Source organism: Podarcis vaucheri (assembly GCF_965113315.1).
Source record: "Podarcis vaucheri genome assembly, chromosome: 2".
Classification (NCBI taxonomy): Eukaryota; Metazoa; Chordata; class Lepidosauria; order Squamata; family Lacertidae; genus Podarcis; species Podarcis vaucheri.
The window spans coordinates 55,723,205-55,743,526 of NC_138760.1; the positions used below are offsets into that span (position 1 = coordinate 55,723,205).

Below are 20,322 nucleotides of genomic sequence, written 5' to 3' on the forward strand. Positions count from 1 at the left end.
ACTCAGTCCACCCTAGTTCCTTTTGTTGCTAAGGTGCATTTGATCTTCTTTCTGCAACAACTGTGTGTTGGGCACAGTTGCCTGCAGAGAAATTCAAATGTGAGTGCACCTATTAACCTATTTATTCAAGGAAACTGAATGCTGGGAGATTCAGGACTCTCAGGGAGCAGTACTTCTTCACACAGTACCTGGTTATATAAATTCCCTACCACAAGATGCAGTGAGGACCACTAACTTGGATGGCTTTTAAATGTATTTTTAATATGTTATGTAAACTGCTTAGAAGCCTTAGAGGCTTTAATGATCAAGTACTATGTACTGTATTTTTCCATCTAAAAGTAGCCCCCATGTATAAGACGCCCCCTATTTTGGGGGACTCCAATTTAAGAAAATGGGGGGAGATCTAGCCATGTATAAGACGCCCCCAAAGTTTGGACATTATTTTTTAGGGGGGGAACCTAGTCTTATACAAGGAAAAATATAGTAAATCCTGTTGAATAAACAAAGCCACCAATGGCTACAACTCACAGTGGTTATGTTGTGCCTCCACTTTCTTCATTGTATGCCTCTGAGAACCAGTGAGTAGGAATCCAAAGTGAGGAGGCACAATTGCACTCAGGTTCTTTATATAGACCAAAGTTCTTGACCAAAGCATGTCCATTGTCACACCATAACTGGAACAGAATGCTGGGCTGTGGGACTTCTATTCCTTTTGTCCCATCTGAATCAGCTTCAAAGGTACTTAATCCATATCTATCTTGTATAAATCTTGTCATTTCTTATGAAACACTGCATTTTGATGTGTTTCACCCCAAATCAGTTTTGATCTGAATGGAGAAATGAACAACCTTGCTGTGTTTTATATTCTAAAGGCAAAAACTGAGTCATTGTGAAGGGGGTTAATTCTGGATTTTTTTATAAAAGCATAAATGTATGCGGTTTGAGAAATGATTTTGAGATTCAGAGGGGTTAGGCTGAGTGGCAAAATTAAATCACATTTAATATTAAAAGGGCAACATCTTTTCTTAGAATATTATAAATTGCATTTAGTTCAAATGAAAGAATGTGAAAAAGATCAAACACATATAACCTTTATTTTGCTAAGGATGGTACTTAATTATTCTATAACAGCTAGTTTCATTACACACATAGGTGCAAAAGTCTCAAAATGTTAGAGTGAATTGAAGTTCTGGAACAGGCTTGTCTAGGTGATGCAGACTACACATTTTTATGAGCAAAACTAACGTCACATCTTTGCTCATGGAAAGCCCTGGCTGTAATAAATATGTAGCAGTAATAACCCCAAATACCTTATGTTTGAGCTTTGGCTCCAGTTCCTGGTTTCCCTGAAGCATTAAAAAAAAGACATAGAAGCATGAACCAACGTCTCGTTTCGTAGTCACACCCTCCCCTCTTCCTTTCTTGGTATAATTTCAGCAAGGTTCTTGAGTATGTTAACAGCCCATGCTACATCTCTGACATCTTTTTATGTCAGGCTCTCCATCAATATGTTGCTGTGGAATTGTGTGTGACAGAATACTCCAATAAGAACTTGGGGGATTGTACGTATGCGATCTTTGTGATTTACTAATAGAATAGGGAGCTGGATATTTATGCATGTCTCAACACAGGCCACTAGGTTATAAAGAGTTCAAGGAAAATTCCAAAGTGCTGAATGGAACCACTGAAGTTTTGCATGACACAATTGCAACATTATGGAATTAAGATCCTGACTGTCCTAGGATTATCAGTGATCTTTTTCCTTTATGCTTGTCAACTTGCTTTGTTTTCCCACAGGGCTCCTGTTTTTGAAGACCTAGAGTTCCACACGGTGCTTCCATCCGCAAATCATGGAGAATGGCGGGAAAGGTTGAGTCTTCCTGTTTATGAGAAAAGAAAGGTGCTTAACTTCCAGTTCTTACCCCACCTTCCCATTTAGTGAAATTAATAGCCATAATTGTTTTTCCAGGCAACAATATAAAGAAACCATTTTCCCTCTCACTGATGATATGAAACAAGGGAGCTATACACCGGGATACAGTGTGTGAGGAAATACTTGGACTGAATTCACAGTTTAGCACATAAATTCTCCTTCCTGCTCTGTCATATTCTCTATGTTGACAGAGATCCATTTTTGGTGTGAATTGCAATAAAGATCCATTTATAAGCTTTGCTCTTATCCTACTCAGAAAACAGAAACAAATGTGCATTTGAAACATGCACCCTCTAAGAGGGGTAATTTGCAGCAAGGAGATGGAAATTGGCCGGGTAGTATCCCATGGCTTGCGGGAGGATACTCACTGTGTGAGGAAACTTTGCAATGGGTCTTCCCTGAAAGCTAGAAGCAGCAGGAATCAGAATAACTTCAATGGCTTCCAGAAGTTGCTTTCCATCTTTAAAAGGGCCATTGGACTATATATATACATACCTGCATGCAACATGCACTGGATTGTACTGAGGTATACTGGATTGTACTGAGTTATGATTTTTGGCTTATTCTAACAGTGCTCATCTTGTAAGTGAAGTGGGTAACATATGTCCTAATGAATGAGCCGTTTAGGGGTATTTTGTCTATTGTTCATACACAAACATGGTTTTTTAATGTTGGTTGTGTTATTTATTTGCATGTTATGACTTTGTAACTCAATGAATTAATAATAACAATTTAATTTTGTTTTTAAAACAGAGATATTTAAAAAGCTGACTTGAATTTCAAGACCAGCTCGTATATTATCTCAGGGCAGGATTTAGGTTTGATGAGGCCCTAAGCTACTGAAGGCAATGGGGTCCTTTATATGTCCAGCTCTCCTTTGTCAACAACAAATTGTCGTTGTTTTTTGTGTTGAATATGTGCTATGTGGTAATTTATGGACCTAATAGGTATCTAAAGCCATTTGCCTCTGTTGCTTTATGTAAGTTTTGTTTTATTTGTTTTTCATCTTATATTTTAGAAATGTACACCCAGTGTTTTTTCCTTTAAATTTTGGGGAGGGCCCCAAGAGAGTGGGACCCTAAGCTATAGCTTGTTTAGCTTATACATAAATCCGTCACGTATTATCTTCTTGATTCAAAATGGCATCCAGCGTCCAAACAGTAACAAAATCTGCTATACCCACCTTGGGAATCTTTGTGCCAAGTTTTGTGAGGAAAAGTAGATAAACCTACACCAATTTCCTACAGGACTAGGGAAGGAATGAAAGAAAATATGGCTCAGCGACTGCTATTCTATACCAATATAGCAGTAAGCCTATATTGTACATGACAACCTGAACATTGGTTTCATACCTTTTCTCACACAGAAGTGTTTTCATATAGGAAATATGTAACATTTGAAGCATATGTGTGGGGGTTTTTGTTAGGAGGGAAAAAGAGACAACCGCCGTGTTGGCTAAGAGATCTCAAGTGGTGCTTTGAACATTCAAAATGCTTCCAAATGCCTTCTGACTCCCAGGGTGAAAGATAGCTTAATACAATTATCTATAGTTCCACTCCAGCTATTCTTAGAAGATGCCAATCCAGTTACACTTCTAATTTATTTAGTAAGACCTGAGGTGAATCACAATCACTCATGGCCCCAGGTCACAGCTCATCCTAAAGTTTTTTTCTTTTGTTTTCAGCAGAAACACTGAAAATATTGTTTACTTTTCTCTCTCTTTCCCCACCACCACCACCACTCAATTTGCATTTGCCCTGGAGACATTTGTGGATAAGTAACATTCTTCTTGTTGCAAAGGCTGGCAGCAAACAAATCCTTCTTATTATTATCATGCAATGGATTTTGTGCTAGGACTGAATGAGTTGCCCAAAGTTCTTATGGTAAGCTGTACTAAAAAGAACCTTAAGTTGAGAAAAAGACCCTGCAAATGAACACAGATACTGAAGGACATAATGTGTAAGTGCTTTTCCAACCCTGCTGGTGAGACAGAATGAGGAGCACAGCCAGGACTGGCCCAAGAGGACATTTTGCTGCCTGACTCCAAGGACAAAATGATGCCCTCTCTCCCCAGTTCCATGTTACAGTAAGATTTGCATCTTCCCATGATAGCTAGACTGTACAATGACACATTAACTTGTAAATTTTTGCTTCACCTAATGGTTGCACCCGACTTTTTTGTAAGAAAAAATTGTTATAACATCTAAACAATGGCTTAGTGTTACATCCAAGCATCCAAGCATGACCAGTACATAGCAACAAGCTTGGATTTCCCCGAGAGCAGTGGTTCCCAACCTTTTTTTGGCCATGCCCCACCTAAACATCTCTAGTGTAGTGGTTAAGAGTGGTGGACTTGTAATCTGGTGAACCAGGTTCGCTTCCCTGCTCCTACACATGCAGCTGCTGGGTGACCTTGGGCCAGTCACACTTCTCTGAAGTCTCTCAGCCCCACTCACCTCACAGAGTGTTTGTTGTGGGGGAGGAAGGGAAAGGAGATTGTTAGCCACTTTGAGACTCCTTAAAGGATAAAGCAGGATATCAAATCCAAACTCTTCTTCAAACTCTTCTTGAGCAGTGTTGTGTAGGGAGTATTGTGAGAAATTAAAATGGTAGGTGACCAATACCCACCTGCTGTAGATCATAGAACTACTCCTTGATACAACCAGCTGGTAAGCCAATCACGTGCAGATGCTTTGCTGGAAGCACCTGACAGGGTGGACTTTGGTCTTTCAACTTTCAGCGGCACCCTGTGCGAGCCCAAAATTCACCCCACCCTCCACTCACCTTCCATTATGCTCAATTCCTTGCGTCATAGTTGTGGTGCCCTATGGCACCGCCTAAGCTCATCTCCCAGTATGGTGAAACTGGTTGCACTGCTCTGAGACCTAGTGCATGCCCTACATTCATGGCAAAAGCAAGCTTTATCTTGGTTTGTAGCTTAGGCTTTTAGCCATTATGCTACACACTTGTTCAAACCTCTGTTAACTGCCCATGCCACAACTTTTATGGCTTTCATTAGATCCTACGCTGAGTCCAAATCTCCTTGTCTAATTAGTGTTTTATTACTCCCAGAGTTTTATTTTAATGATTCCTTTGAAAATCTTAAACATTCATATTTATGGGATAGAAAAAGACTGGCCTGCCTGAATTAACAATAACTCTGAGAGCAGGATGGTACCAGTCAATGAATCAGAGTGATAAGCGGAAAGGCGGTATGTTGTTAATCACAAAAAGGAAAATAAATGGCACTTTTCATGTTAGCTGATCCCTGGAATGCTCTGCAATGTCCTCAGAACTATATTCCACTTAACAATAAATGGAAAAAAACACCACCATTTTAAAAAAGTTTGGTTAGTCCCACTGAAAATATGCCAAGACATACATCAGAGGCAGAGGAACTTGATTTTTTATTATTATTGCAATATAAAAGATGTAGGCAAAGACATGAGAGATTTGAAAATATAGAAGGCTGACCTGTCTGGTCCTAACTAAGCCCAACCAAGTCAATCCTTTGTTTGGACAATATCACTTCTGTCACTTTTAAAAGTAACATAAACACAAGAGGCACTGATCCCAAGTCTTGAAATTTGATTAACTGATTTGGGGGGAGGGCAGTTGATGGGTGCCTCAGTGCACAGTTATTTCAGAAGTGGACTTCACTTCTATCTCCAACACAGTCATAAACTGAGCCAATCTCAGTATTTATGTCTTTGATGATCAGTAGATGTTCACGAAAATTAATTTGAAAAAGATAATCAATTTATACCTTAATAGCTGTCATAGATGGAAGGTCAATTGTGTCCAATAGGACTTAAAGATAAAGTAAAGCATTAGGTCCATTCGTGACCGACTCTGGGGTTGCAGCACTCATCTCACTTTATTGGCCAAGGGAGCCAGCGTACAGCTTCCAGGTCATGTGGCCAGCATGACTAAGCCACTTCTGGCGAACCAGAGCAGTGCACGGAAATGCCATTTACCTTCCCGCCGGAGCGGTATCTATTTATCTACTTGCACTTTGACATGCTTTCGAACTGCTAGGTTGGCAGGAGCAGGGACCAAGCAACAGGAGCTCACCCCGTTATGGGGATTCGAACCGCCGACCTTCTGATCGGCAAGTCCCAGGCTCTGTGGTTTAACCCACACTCCAGGGCAAATATGCGTAGGATTTCAGTCTTAGGAAACCAGGCAGTAGCTGTTTAATGAATTTAATACTGTGACAGCAAAATATTCAAGGGAAATATGATTAAATTAAGCCTTTTGTTTCAATTGCTTGTTCAGCTTTAGCACAGTTTGTGGCAGCACATTTCGAACAGTATTAATTCCTGTGCTTTGTATGTATTGTATAATCCTCTATTATTGACAATTGATTTGTACTGGCGTGGGTTTATTATACTGTCAATTGTCAAAACACACACACACCCCGCCAAGTTGCTCTTTCAAAATAGGATCCCTGTGGATTTAGTAGGAAATTTTTCAGTGGTGTAACTGCATAGGTAGATCCACAAGACATCAGCTTGGACTGTTAATAATCAGTGGCTCATGAAATGGAAAAAGTCCTGAATACCCTGCTAAATTAGTTTCCTTACTTCACATTCAGTCCATGCAAAGTTGCTAAAACACACATATATTGGCCTGCGATACACGGCTACAGTGATACCTGGGGTTAAGAACTTAATTCGTTCTGGAGGTTTTGATTTTTTTGAAATGAGATGTCTTCTGTGGGAAGCATTTAATGGGTGACATTCATTTTTTATCACGTTGAGTTAGCAGAAGTTAGATACTTAATGCTGTTTAAACTTTAGCATCGGGTCTATGAAAGAAGAAAAAGAGAATCTGAAATAGTACATACGGAGGCTGAGGTGCATATAACAATGTTAGATTGTATTTCTGTCAGTCTCCAAATCTGGATTCCCCGCATTCTGTTGCACACTTCCCTTCATTTGACATCTTTCCACACATGATTGTAAATGTCAAACTAACATATTTTAAAGTTATTTTTCCCCCAAAATAGCATACATTAAAAAAATATAAGCCCTGTGAATATGATGAATTGATGCTTGAAAATACATTTATCATACAGAAACATTTATCAGGGAGGTGAAATCTGAAGCAGCCCCCCTGTTGCATGAGCACTGTAGCATCGTGGTTCCCAACGTGGAGCACACACCCCACAGGGGGCAATTAGATTTTTAAGAGGGGCAATTCAAGAATGTGTTATTAACAGCTTAATGGCCTTTTAGGCTTCCTCTATTTGAATAGGAGTTCACTTTTTGAATAATAAGAATAATATGTCACTGCGGATGGGCACCAGGATTTTAGAAGAAGAAGAGGAGGAGGAGTTTGGACTTGCTATCCCGCTTTATCACTACCCAAAGGAGTCTCAAAGCGGCTAACAATCTCCTTTCCCTTCCTCCCCCACAACAAACACTCTGTGAGGTGAGTGGGGCTGAGAGACTTCAGATAAGTGTGACTGGCCCAAGGTCACCCAGCAGCTGCATGTGGAGGAGCAGAGAATCAAACCCAGTTCACCAGATTACGAGTCCACTGCTCTTAACCACTACACCGCACTGGCTCTCAAGGGCATTTGAATGGTGGGAAGCTCATAGGCTCAGCCACCCAATGGAAGGGGCAAGAGTGTCCCAAAACAGTATGTTGTTATGACTGTTGTTGATATGAAATTACATCTTTAATTCTTTATTTGGGTCTAGGAATGTATTGGACACAATCATTTTAGGTGTAATTTCGTATGTACTTGGCCTCCTCCAATATGGTGTCATACAAAGGATGTCATACCACACACCAACTGTGATGTAGCTACACATAGGCATCATGGCCACAGCTTGGCCAGCTGGGGAAAGCATTTCATTCCCCCTGTGACTGCATCTTGTAAATTGTGCATTGAGAAAATGCAACCCCCCTGAAATAGTCCTTTAAAGAGGATGCCTGGATCCCATAGAAAGCATGTGTGTGTTGTACTACAAATTTAATATTTGGAGAGACCTTAAAAACTCCCTGGTAGGTAGCCCAGCAATATGGGCATGCTGACATTTTCTTTCAACTAAAAGCATCATCAACTGAAAGCAAAATGCAGCAATGAAAAAGTTTAAATTTTCATTTGTTTCCTTCTGCCCACTGAGTATGATCTGCACTTCACAGAGAACAACGATCAATATTTGAAACTATTGTCTAAACAACAGGAACAGATAAGTCAATTGGCAAAGCCGTAGCAAATTGCTGTCAGTTCTCTGGCTGTCAGACAGAGAAAGAAAGGTATTCTTAGTGTGATGGTGTTCAGGGGAAAGTTATTTTTAGCTCACTTTGGAACAGGTGATTGGAAGCACAGACAAAATAATTTTGGATAGAATACAGTTCTCAGGTTCAGTTGAGCTGTGTTGACACAAGTACCACCTGGGAGGGCCCTTTGCGTCTCATTTCTCTGCTCCCAAGATTGCCATATGTGGCTACACTGCTTACATGATTGGAAATCGAACACGGGCCTGTTTACAGCATTAAGATTTACATGTTATCTCCTGGAGTGTTATATTCTGAGATCATAACCTTCCATCAGTGTTCTAGCTGGAGCTCTTTGCTGATTCACATGACATGGTTTATGGGCTAGTTCTGATTGCCTCGAACCTCCAGTAATGGGTGTGCCTGTGTGTGCAGACCATGGAGAAAGAGGGGACTGAGGTCTCAGAAGCTCACTGACAGACACCTTCTTGTTGGCAGCAGTTTAGGAGAATACTGAGAGCAAAGTGCACCTTACCACCAGGCACGTATATATGGTTGTGCCAGGTCAGCTGTGGCGAGGTGGCTATGTTTATTTGTTTCCAAATTGCTTAGGGTGGTTAAATTAGGATTGCAAGAATCTCCAAAATAACGTCTCCAAATGGCGTGCATGGGCAGTAGAATGGACAAGTGCCCTTTACATGTAAGTAACTGTAATGTGATATACATCGGGACTGACCAGGAACGAGACTTTTCTCTGTACAAGCAGAGGAAGTGGTCCCCCACCTCTTTAGAATGATTTCTGTCTTGTGTGCAGGTCTTTACAGATTTAACTGATTCATGGGTTAATTAACTAGAACCACGTATGTTGAAACCATCTGTCAGCAGAGGTGGATTTAGGGAAGCACTACATGTTCAGTCGCACTGGGCACAGAGCCTCCGTGGCCCTGCAGGAGACACCGCAACTATGTTTTAGAATGGAGTGTGGAGAGGCAGTGGGAGCTGAATTTTGGTGTCTCACAGGGTGCCACCGAAATTTGAGACCTCAAGGTCTGCCACTGCTGTCAGGGATGCTTTAGCAGTGATTCCTGCATTGCAGGGGGATGGAATAAATGATCCTTTGGGCTCTTTCCAGCTCTACAGTTCAGTGATTCTAAGAACTAATCCATAGAATTGCATATGCCTAGGATTGCACTTCCACATGAGCCACTGTAGGTGCCATCCAGTACATGTCTACTCAAAAGTAAGCCCCACTGAGTTCAATGGGACTTTCTGTAGATAACCATGTATAGAGTTGCAACTTGTGTGGCCTTTTTACTTTTTACTTTATTTAGACATTTTCAGCCTACAGTCCAGTGCAATTTAGAATGCAAAACACAGCTTATGGGATCCAACTTTCCTAGTATCTGACTTAATATACATTTTACAGACTTCATCATTTCAATCCAGTGTATTTTATTAGAAGAAGGCAATGTTTTTAATGAGCCTATTAAAGATTCACTAGCTGGCAAAAAATCCTGAGTGTTTCCACACTTCGATAGCAAGGGGCTCTTGGCCTTGTGCCCACCAACATGCTAGGTGTGAATTAATTACAGGATAATCTTTATTGGTCTCTGGTATTAGAAACAGTAAATCACCACTGTGAGCTGATTAATGACCAGAGGAGAGCCAAGGCATTAAATCAATTTTTAAAGTCATTTATCATGTTTATGTATGTACACACACACACACACACACACACACACACAATTGTGCAGCGCATAGACCAGTTGGGGCTTAGTACAAACAAGTTGAAGCCCAAGAAATTGGCCACATTGGCTGCGGCTAATGAGAGTTGGACTCCAACAATATCCAGAGGACCACAGGTTCCCTATTATCCTCTCTAAATGCTGGTACCAGCCAAAGCATTGATTCACAAAGACTTATGCAACCACTTTACCATTGAGGACTCAAAGAGGCTCTTTTCTATCTATAAAATTAGCCCCACTTGTAATCTGTGGGACTTCATAAATGTGAATTTACCTGATTTGCACTTTCCACAATAATTCACAATCCGAAACACAGGCATCATTCAAAATTCACAGATACCTTAATTTTGCACTGCAGTTCTCCAGCCAAGTAAAGTGTACAAAAATACACTGGGGTAAAATGTGCCAAAATATGACTATACAAAAATGCATAGTATTAGGCAAAATAATCATAGCTGTCAACGTTTCCCTTTTTTTAAGGGAAATTCCCTTATTCCAAATAGGATTCCCCTTAAAAAAAGTGAAGAGTTAACAGCTATGAAAATAATATAAAAAGATGTGTATATTAGGGGGAAATTCATACTGAATGCTGATGAATTTTCATGAGCTTTTTTAATTTCAAAATACCACAAATTGATGTAGCAATATTACTGGCTAGAAGTGAGCTAGCCCCAAACCTTAGTCCATTGACTTGGAAGTAGGTTCAATTTAAGTTCAATGGTATTAACTTCTGAGTGAGCACATTCAGCTTGGAAATCTCAAAATGACCCCCCATCATTATCAATTTTCAAGTATCTTGCTAACTGACAGTCAACCGGTTTGAGTCTATTTTTAAAATTAAAAATGTCAATTCCCGTTTTCAAACACTCTACATGCTCAAATCACAGGAAAATCATCCTTTCCATACTGTGCTCAAGCATTTCCTTCTTCCGTCTTCTCGCATTACAGAAACTGCACTTGTCATGAGTCATGGAATCTTTATAGCAGCAGGAATGAAGTACCTTCTTCTGATAAGAGAGCACAGCCTGTGACTAAGGAATTTGGCTCTGGCATGGCTCTCTTGCTGTGTGCCTGGCCCATTTCTACGAACGTTCCCTGTCCACATTTCCAGCTACTGGAAGCATGAAGTCACTTCGCAGAGACTGACAAAACACCAAGCACAATTAAGACGTGTTTGGCGTAGTGTTCATTGTAAGGGAAACTGGCACAATGTTCTCTTGAAGCTCTCCACTTATAATAAAATGGAAGTTCAAAAGCATTCATTCCTCAGTAGTGGGGCACTTAGTGCCATGAGTAAATTAGATGTTGCTGCTTCTGAGCAAACCAATTAAACATTCTGCTATTTTAAGGTTGGGGGGTGTTTTCTCCTTTAGAGCATAAGGAACTTGGACTAAAATAATCATGGAGGGGACATTGGACTATTGTTTTTAAAATGACAGTGAGCTGGTTGGTTAGCTGCAACACAATTATTTGGATCTAATTCTGTTATATAGGAGAAGGAGAATACTAAGCATAAGCTGTGACTGGCTACTTGGGAGAACAATACAAGGAGCTGAGATCTTCTCTAGAATCAGTGCAGCACCAGTTATCTATAGTATAGGATGCAGATTCTTATTGTCACTTCCATATGACCTTGTTATTAAGCATTCAGCCTTTTTGCACAAAGTTTGTGGGGAGATTAGATGATGCTGGCAATTTATTGAGTATTCCCTCTGGTTTGTTTTTACGGAAGTTATACAACATCACATCAAACCCCCTACGTTTCAAGAAGTCTGGGAGGGTTTTTTGGGGGGGAAGTAGGTTTCTTCAGCTTTAATTGCCAGCATTTGATTGAATGCCACCCCAAAATAGTGACAGACTGGAAGTGCCCTGTATCACCGAATGGGTGGATAGCAGGGGTGCCAACTTGAATAAAATATTGGGGGCCTTAGGGAAGCCTCGCCTGCATAATTGATTACATGATATGGCACGCACGCACACCATTTGAATGGCAATGCCCATCAACTTTGGGGGGCTTGGCTACCTCAAATATTTTATTGGGGGGCAAAGGGACCTTGACCCCTAAGCGTTGGCGCCTATGGAGGATAGAATTAGCTGAAGATATGCATTGTTGTCTCACCACCCCTGACACCAGTTCCCTTTTATATTAGTCATTATTCTACATAGCCAAATAAGTTACACTAGAAAGACATCTTTTGGCAACTACCGCATATAAGACGCACCAGACCATAAGACGCACCTAGTTTTTGGAGGAGGAAAAACAAGAAAAAAATATTCTGAATCTCAGAAGCCAGAACAACAAGAGGGATCGCTGTGCAGTGAAAGCAGCGATCCCTCTTGCTGTTTTGGCTTCTGGGATAGCTGCGCAGCCTGCATTCGCTCCCTAAGACGCACACACATTTCCCCTTACTTTTTAGGAGGGAAAAAGTGAGTCTTATAGAGCAAAAAATATGGTAATCAGCCAAAAGATTGCTCTGCACTGCCTTTTTCACACTTAAAGCAGGAGTGAGTTCAGGCAATACAATATAGGCCATAGTCAATCAGACAGACAGACAGACAGATAGATTAGATAGATATTACTAGATTATTAGAAGTCTGAGAGAGGAATATGCTTACAATGCACTAGCCACCTTGATCAAAGAAAGCATATATTGAAAAATGTGCCTTTAGAACAGACAAATCCTTGAGATGTTGCACAAGTTTGTGTAGGAAGTTTTTTTTTTCTATTTCGAAATGTAATCTATTGTTGTGTTATGTATAATGTAATCTCTTGCTGTGGTGGAATGTTGCAACAGGGATTTGCTTTCATAACTAGGGCTATATTTACCTGCCAGGATATCCTGATTATATTTTGTGTCATTTCAATTTACGTTTTCTGAATTGCGGCTTGCTTATTTATTAGAAGCCCTTCAGCTAAATGGCATTCAAGGTGGCTAAACAATCATTCAGCCAAGAGCAACAGAAAACAGCTGGTAAAGGATGGAGCTCCTTTGCCCAGTGCCATGTGCATCTTCCTATGTTGCTTTGCCCATTGTGTATTTATTTTTCCTCCTCTGCCCAGCCCCAGACAAACATGTCAGTGTGTGTGTGTGTGTGTGTGTGTGTGTGTGTGTGTGTGTGCATAGTATGAGCTATAATGACAGAACATTATAACCAAGACTGTTTGTAGTCTGTTATTCAATGCAGAATGTGAGTACCTTGGCCTAAGAATTTGGATTCCTGTAGTACAAAACACACACCCGCAGCTCTGATTGTGAGCAAGCAACAAACTTGCTAATTGGTTATTGAAGAGCATGGTCACCTTTGCTCACCTGTGACAACCACAATGGCTGTAACACATTAAGGATAGAGATAAAACAATTGATCTGACAAATGGTTAACCACTCAGCTGGATTATGAAACATAAATAACCTTAGTACTGGTCTGAATTCACTCTAATGTAAGCTCTGACCTATCACTCCATATTTACTTCTTAATACTGAAGCTCCCATAAAAAAAACCTCTGTACTTAGTCACGGTTACAGTTATGGGTTTTTTTTATTCTCTTTTTATTGATCTGTGCATCCTATTGACTTTTTGCAGCTGTATTTTCAAAAAAACAATAAACATATATACTGAATAAAAGCCAATAAACCAATAAACTAAATGAACATGGAAAGCCATGACTGTTAAAGTGGTGTAAGACTGCTTTGATTATATGGAGGGAATGTGACTCAGGTTCAGAAAAACTGCCAGTCCACACAAGTTCTTTCTGGGATCTGGATTAATTTCTGATTTGTTCACCCTCTATCAGTTAATCTAGCCTCCCAAAAATTCAAAAGAAAGGGGAGATAAAGGTTATCTACTCTGGACAGTTCCCTCCAGTAGTTTCATGTAGAAGTTTGATAGGATGGTGGGCAAAATGGACCCTTGTGTCACCACACAGACCAAAGGCCATGGAGTGGCATCATTTATTCAGCATCATTTATTCCCCATTTTAAGTGGTATGTGTGGGCTATTTCACAAATTACACAGAAGCCTGATATGCCAGAAAGTATCTACTCCCCAAAGAGTTGCAATCGAACATGATTTGCATGCATGTTTGCAACTGCATTTGACATGTTCATGCTTTACACTTGTGGGTGTATACAAAAAGCAGTTCAAAGATGCACCTACCACATGTAATGTGTCAAAGGACTCTGAGTTTCTGCATTTCCATTGCTATTAGCAGGAGCAGTTACTGAAGAGTAAAAGAGCAGGACTAATATCTCCAAATGGGCAGAAGCATGTAGTGGGGACATCCTAGGGAGTCCGAGGTCTATCCATGTTGTGCCGCAGATAGTTTGAAGGCATGCATTTCCCTTCATACTTGCACACATTTGCACAAGATGCCATGCTAATATTAAGCATGAAAACTGGGCAATTGAAAGTAAGAAAACAATTTATGGAGCCTGGCATGGAAAATCCCAGTATATAACTGGGGCGGAGGAGGGGAGACACTGCTTGCTTGTAAAGGCTGGATTGGCACTAACAAAAGGAAGTCAGGGCATTCCCTTGACATACCGTTTGAGCAGAACTGTGTAACAAAAAAAAAATTGCAATGCACACTGCCACAAAGAATGGAGATGTGCCGGATCTTTAATTCCTTGTTCAACAGGTCTCTAGCACTTGCAGGCAGTTACTTGATGTTTACAGGGTACAAGCCATCACTGCAGAGCCTGAACCGTATCTACAATATGTCAATCCTGGCAGCAGTAAGAAAGGATGAGAAAGAGAGAGAAAACACAGAGGCGATGGGAGTGAATTTAATGTACCCTGCATGCTACTTTTCCAAGAACTCAGTGATGTTTGAAGAGCTAAGGGCATAATGAGCATGGTCTGTTGGTTTTAGCATCAATTGTATACTCATTATTTACATAGCCAGACAGAGCCAAGGAGCTGGAGAGTCCCACTAAGAAGAAGCCTGCCTCTGTTGTCCTTTATTTAAATGATACTTAGAGAATGGAGTCTCATTCTTCATTATCTGCTGTTGCAGAAGCTCCACAAGGTGCCCGGCCATGTGACTACAAAGGCCAAATATTTGTAGTAAGCAAGTTCCTTTTGTCACTTTAAAGGAAGTTCTGGTATGGATGCAACATTGCAAGAGAGGTGAAGAGGAATGGGGAAGTGTTCCCAGCTGATTCACTCTAAGATATAAAATAATCATTTCTTGCTGCCTGTAGGCAGTGACACTTGCAAGATTAATCATCGTGTCCCATCCATCACAAGGGCTATTTGTTTTGGAAGAAGCTGAAAGCAGGATTTCTTTGCTGGGATCAAATATTGTCTCCCACTAATAATGCTGCACACTATAGTATTCCATGGTCCAAAGAGAGTTAGTTTCAAGCAATATCTTGAGTCAAACCCGCATAATTGGATGGTTGGGCTAAAGAACATCAGGTTCTCTGATAAGACTGGAATAGAAAGCAAAGGATGCAATAAGGGATTCTACAAAGGAGGACCTGGCAATGTGCGATATGTGAGTTTGCAGAAAAATTGCTGTGGACTTCTGATATATCATAGAGCAGCCACCTTGGAGACTGTCCATTCTCATCTCTGATGAACACCAAGGGGAATGTTTGCTAGCAGTCATGAGACTGTTGAGATCATTTATGTAACCCAGCTTCATAGACCTGAGAATAGACAAGTCAGTTTGTAGTTCTGTACACAAGATATTAGGTTTTTGTTTGCTCAACTGGAATGAGAAGAATTTTTTTGCATCTTGAAGATAATGATATTCCATGCTCATGGTGGCAGTAATATTTAAAAGAAGCTGAACTTTCTTGCACTGAAAACTGTATGTTTACTTTCTTGCTCCAGAGAAGCGGACACGGAGCAATGGATCCAAACTACAAGAAAGAAGATTCCACCTAAACATTAGGAAGAACTTCCTGACAGTAAGAGCTGTTCGACAGTGGAATTTGCTGCCAAGGAGTGTGGTGGAGTCTCCTGCTTTGGAGGTCTTTAAGCAGAAGCTTGACAACCATATGTCAGGAGTGCTCTGATGGTGTTTCCTGCTTGGCAGGGGGTTGGACTCGATGGCCCTTGTGGTCTCTTCCAACTCTATGATTCTATGATTCTATGATAATGATATTCCATGCTCATGGTGGCAGTAATATTTAAAAGAAGCTGAACTTTCTTGCACTGAAAACTGTATGTTTACTAAAACTAAAAGATAAATGATGTTCATGTACTTGAGCTGAACGCGGGTGGCGCTGTGGATTAAACCACAGAGCCTAGGGCTTGCCGATCAGAAAGTCGGTGGTTCGAATCCCCGCGACGGGGTGAGCTCCCTTTGCTCAGTCCCTGCTCCTGCCAACCTAGCAGTTCGAAAGCACGTCAAAGTGCAAGTAGATAAATAGGTACCGCTCTGGCAGGAAGGTAAACAGCATTTCCGTGCGCTGCTCTGGTTCGCCAGCAGCAGCTTAGTCATGCTGGCCACATGACCCGGAAGCTGTACGCCGGCTCCCTCGGCCAATAAAGCGAGATGAGCGCCGCAACCCCAGAGTCGGTCACGACTGGACCTAATGGTCAGGGGTCCCTTTACCTTACTAGAGCTGAATGAATTATGATAGTTCTAAATTTGATGGTTTTCTGAGGATGGATAGAATAGCCCAAGGGTGGGAAATTTCTAGCCTGTGGGCCAGACTCACCTCACCAGGCATCCCCATTTGGCCTGCATGGCCATTTCAGAGAAAACACACACACACACACCCTGCACCTGACATGATACATGGTGTCAGGTATGTGGCAGGACTTCAAAGGAACAATTGGGAACATAAAGACTGCAGTCAAATCTCACTTCTTCTTGGCAGTAGGAATGGAGAAGAAATTTGTTTGGTTCACATTTTCACATTCCAAACTAATACACAAACCAAAATGTGGCTATTCTTCAAAACTTGCACTTCTCCAAATTTTGGGGATAGTGTGCATAAATATATATATGGAAGTGACATTTTAAAAATGCATGAATGACATGCAAACAAGTGTATATTATGCAAAACTGCATGCAAAAAAATGTGCTTGTTAAGAGCAATGTGGATGAAAATTTTCATTCACACTTTATTTTCAATTCACAAACTGATGTGGTAATGGAATAAGCTGAGCTGAAGATTGGAAAAGTAAGAAACAGAGAGACTGAACAGAGACTGATTTGTACATCCCTAGTTGTAAGAGGATCTCATTGAACTGTGTAGGATTTGGAGATAACCATACATAAGATTGTGCTGCAAATCAATGAAGGATTTTGTTTTACAGTTATATGATCAATGCACACATCATAGCAAATGAACTCCACACAGTTGCATCAGCATAGTGCCCCTCACCTGCCAGCAGAATGCTTCAGTTTGTGATCCTTTTGCACATTGGGCGTAATGACACAGTCTTACACTATCCCAGCATCATCCAGATTCCCTCATCACAACTAACATTAAGGTGACAGCCATCTAGACATTCAGGCTGTTTAGTCAATATGTGTGGAGGAAAAATTCTGCATAGGGTTGAAAATTCTGCATAGGGTTATAATAATGACATAGCTCTCATTTGAAGAATGACACTGTAGAGACAGCTGGAATAGTCACAGGATGTGCTCAAATAAGTCAGAATTCTTTTCCTTTCATTTGTCAATTTGATGCAGTGTCTAATGCCTGAACACTGGAAGGGGAAGAAGCTTTCAAATTATGGGAAAAGTTTTAAAAGTGACAGTCCAGGAAATGAAGTATCCTCAGTGACTATAGCTGGTCCATGGAGGGCAGTCACAGTCAGTGCAGGATTTATGTATAAGCTAAACAAGCTATACCTTAGGGCATAGCTGTCAACTGTCCCTTATTTGGCGGGAAAGTCCCTTATCCCAGCGCTGTGTCCCGCTGCTGTCCCTTATTGATGATGTCCCTGAAATTTCCCAGGTTTCAAAGGAAGCAGCTCCTCTCCCTCCCTCCCTCCCTGCCAGCCAGGGAGGAGGGAGGCTCCAACTGTGATGCTTGGCTGCGTTGCTCACCCAATAAGCAGTCTAAGAATGACCGGGGGGTGGAGCTTGCATGCCGTGTGCCGATCAAATCAGCCGCGCTGCCTGGGGACTCGCCTTTGCTCAGCACTTCCCAGCGGAGAGGTGACGGTGATTTTCCTTGCTGCCTCCCCTTTGCTGGGTTGCTGCGCTGTGGGAACCACGAAGCTTGAGGCTTCATTTGGCTGCTGGCTGGGCTTTCTGCCTTTGGCTTGAAGGGGCTCAGAAGTTGAACATATCTGTGCTCAGAAAATCCCTTATTTTCGAGGCTGCTGGTCCCTTATTTTCAAATCTGTAAGTTGACAGCAATGGCTTAGGGTCCCATTCTCTTGGGGGGCCCCTAAAAAATTACAGTAGTACCTCGGGTTACAGACGCTTCAGGTTACAGATGCTTCATGTTACAGACTCCACTAACCCAGAAATAGTACCTCGGGTTAAGGACATTGCTTCAGGATGAGAACAGAAATCGTGCAGTGGTGGCGCGGCAGCAGTGGGAGGCCTCATTAGCTAAAGTGGTACTTCAGGTTAAGAACAGTTTCAGGTAAAGAACGGACCTCCAGAACGAATTAAGTTCTTAACCCAAGGTACCACTGTAAAGGGGGGGAAACTGGATGTACATTTCCAAAATATAAGGTAAAAAACAAATAAAATAAAACCTACATACAGCAAATGGCTTTAGATACCTATTAGGTCCATAAATTACCATATAGCAAAAAACAGTGACAATATGTTGTTGACAAAGGACAGCTGGACATATAAAGGGCCCCATTACCTTCAGTAGCTTAGGACCTCATCAAACCTAAATCTGGCCCTGGTTACAGTTGGCAAAATGGTTCAGTTGGGCTTGGAGTCTAAATTGCCTGCAGCCAAACTGAGCATTTCTGTTTTTCAGAGGCGTATTCTTGAGTTGGGGGGGCGGCGGTGGCGAGGTAATCCTTTTGCATATCCTCATGTCTGCTTCTAAAAACAAAAGTTCATTTCACGCAAAGGGAAGAGACACATCCTCAGAGGATGTTTGCTTTTAAGACCATTTTTCAAAATCTAAATGTTTTTCAGCACTCTGTCTGGATATGTACAGAATGCCAGAATTTTTGAAAGTAATAACAACCATGTAATGTCAACCATGTAAAAACAAACAAACAAACAAACAAACAAACAAACAGTTATTTCAGCTTGAAGAGTCACAGGACCAAAGGAAAATGTAAGGAATCAGGATGTTCCACAATTGGGACCGGTAGGCCCACAGAAAAGTACCTTTGGGAAACAAAAAACATCACTCACACACTTGCACTATCTGTTAAAATAGTCATTGCTGAAGATAGGAAACAGGGCTAAATGAACACAGTAGAACATTTCATAACTATATACAAAGGAAAAGTGTGCATAGTCCTTGTTAGGGAAAGCTACAATCAATTCAGGGCCCACGTGTTTCAGGTGTGACAGCTGTCCTCTCTCACACTTTTTTTTACCATTTCCTGGCCCCCTTCCAGAAGCTACCTAAATAAACTCTTTACTCAGCCTTTATAGCTTCATCTTCTTTTAAGCTGCTAAACTCCACAGAATAATTTCAATATGCTGATGTGGATTTGTTTTAACTTGAATTTTCCTTGAAAATAAACTAAAAATGCAATTTCCTCTAAACAAGAGAAGTAAGTTTGTAGAGAGGCCTACGACTGGTTCACACAGGGACTCTGGTGAGGGATAGAAGAAGGCAAGAAGGCTTTGACCTGTCTTTGTCACAATCAGTGTTATATCCTGTCAGGGAACTGCCATCGGAAGGAAGGGAGGTGGAAGGGCTCACACAGGTTGGGAGAGACTCAGCAGCTGAAGAGGGAACCAGCAGGGGGAGAGGAGGTGAGCTGAGGGGAAGTGAGCAGGAGGGATGGCTCCGAGACACTTCCAGCGAAAACAGTGGGGAGGTTTCAGGACCTCCTGTAGGGACACCCACTCCTCGCCGGAAACTGTCACGCATAGAGTCCAGAAGACGTGTTTCCGTTAAGGAGCTTTTATGTTGGAAACGATTCCGAAAGCAGCCACTGTCGGAATCTGCCAGCGACTGACGGAGCCATGTTTAAGGGGCTCTGTTACAGACAGAGGTTTGCAAACTTGACCAAACTCTGAGGGACTTGGATTTTACGCACAAGCAGCTCATCATCCCATCACATATCCATTCCACTGCAGTTCAGTTTCTGCCAAATACTATGTTAGCCATTTTGCTATCTACTATCTTACTTTTCCATCTACAAGACGCCCCAATGTATAAGACGCCCCCTATTGTGGGGGACAAAAAAAATTTAAGAAAATGGGGGGAGATGGCACAGAGTTGTTGAGCTTTTTTTGTGGAGGATTGCCAAAAATCACTCACCCGCATGTGTCGCAAAATCTGCCTCCCA

The 20,322-nt window shown here is 41.4% G+C and overlaps 1 long non-coding RNA gene across 1 annotated transcript; it reads left to right on the plus strand.

Annotated features, from left to right (window-relative positions):
• Nucleotides 1-676: 676 nt before the first annotated feature.
• On the plus strand, nucleotides 677-11,124 carry LOC309526816. Its single transcript, XR_014216954.1, has 3 exons — nucleotides 677-738; nucleotides 1,798-2,459; nucleotides 10,858-11,124. It is a non-coding gene; the product is annotated as an uncharacterized lncRNA (long non-coding RNA).
• Nucleotides 11,125-20,322: the final 9,198 nt, after the last annotated feature.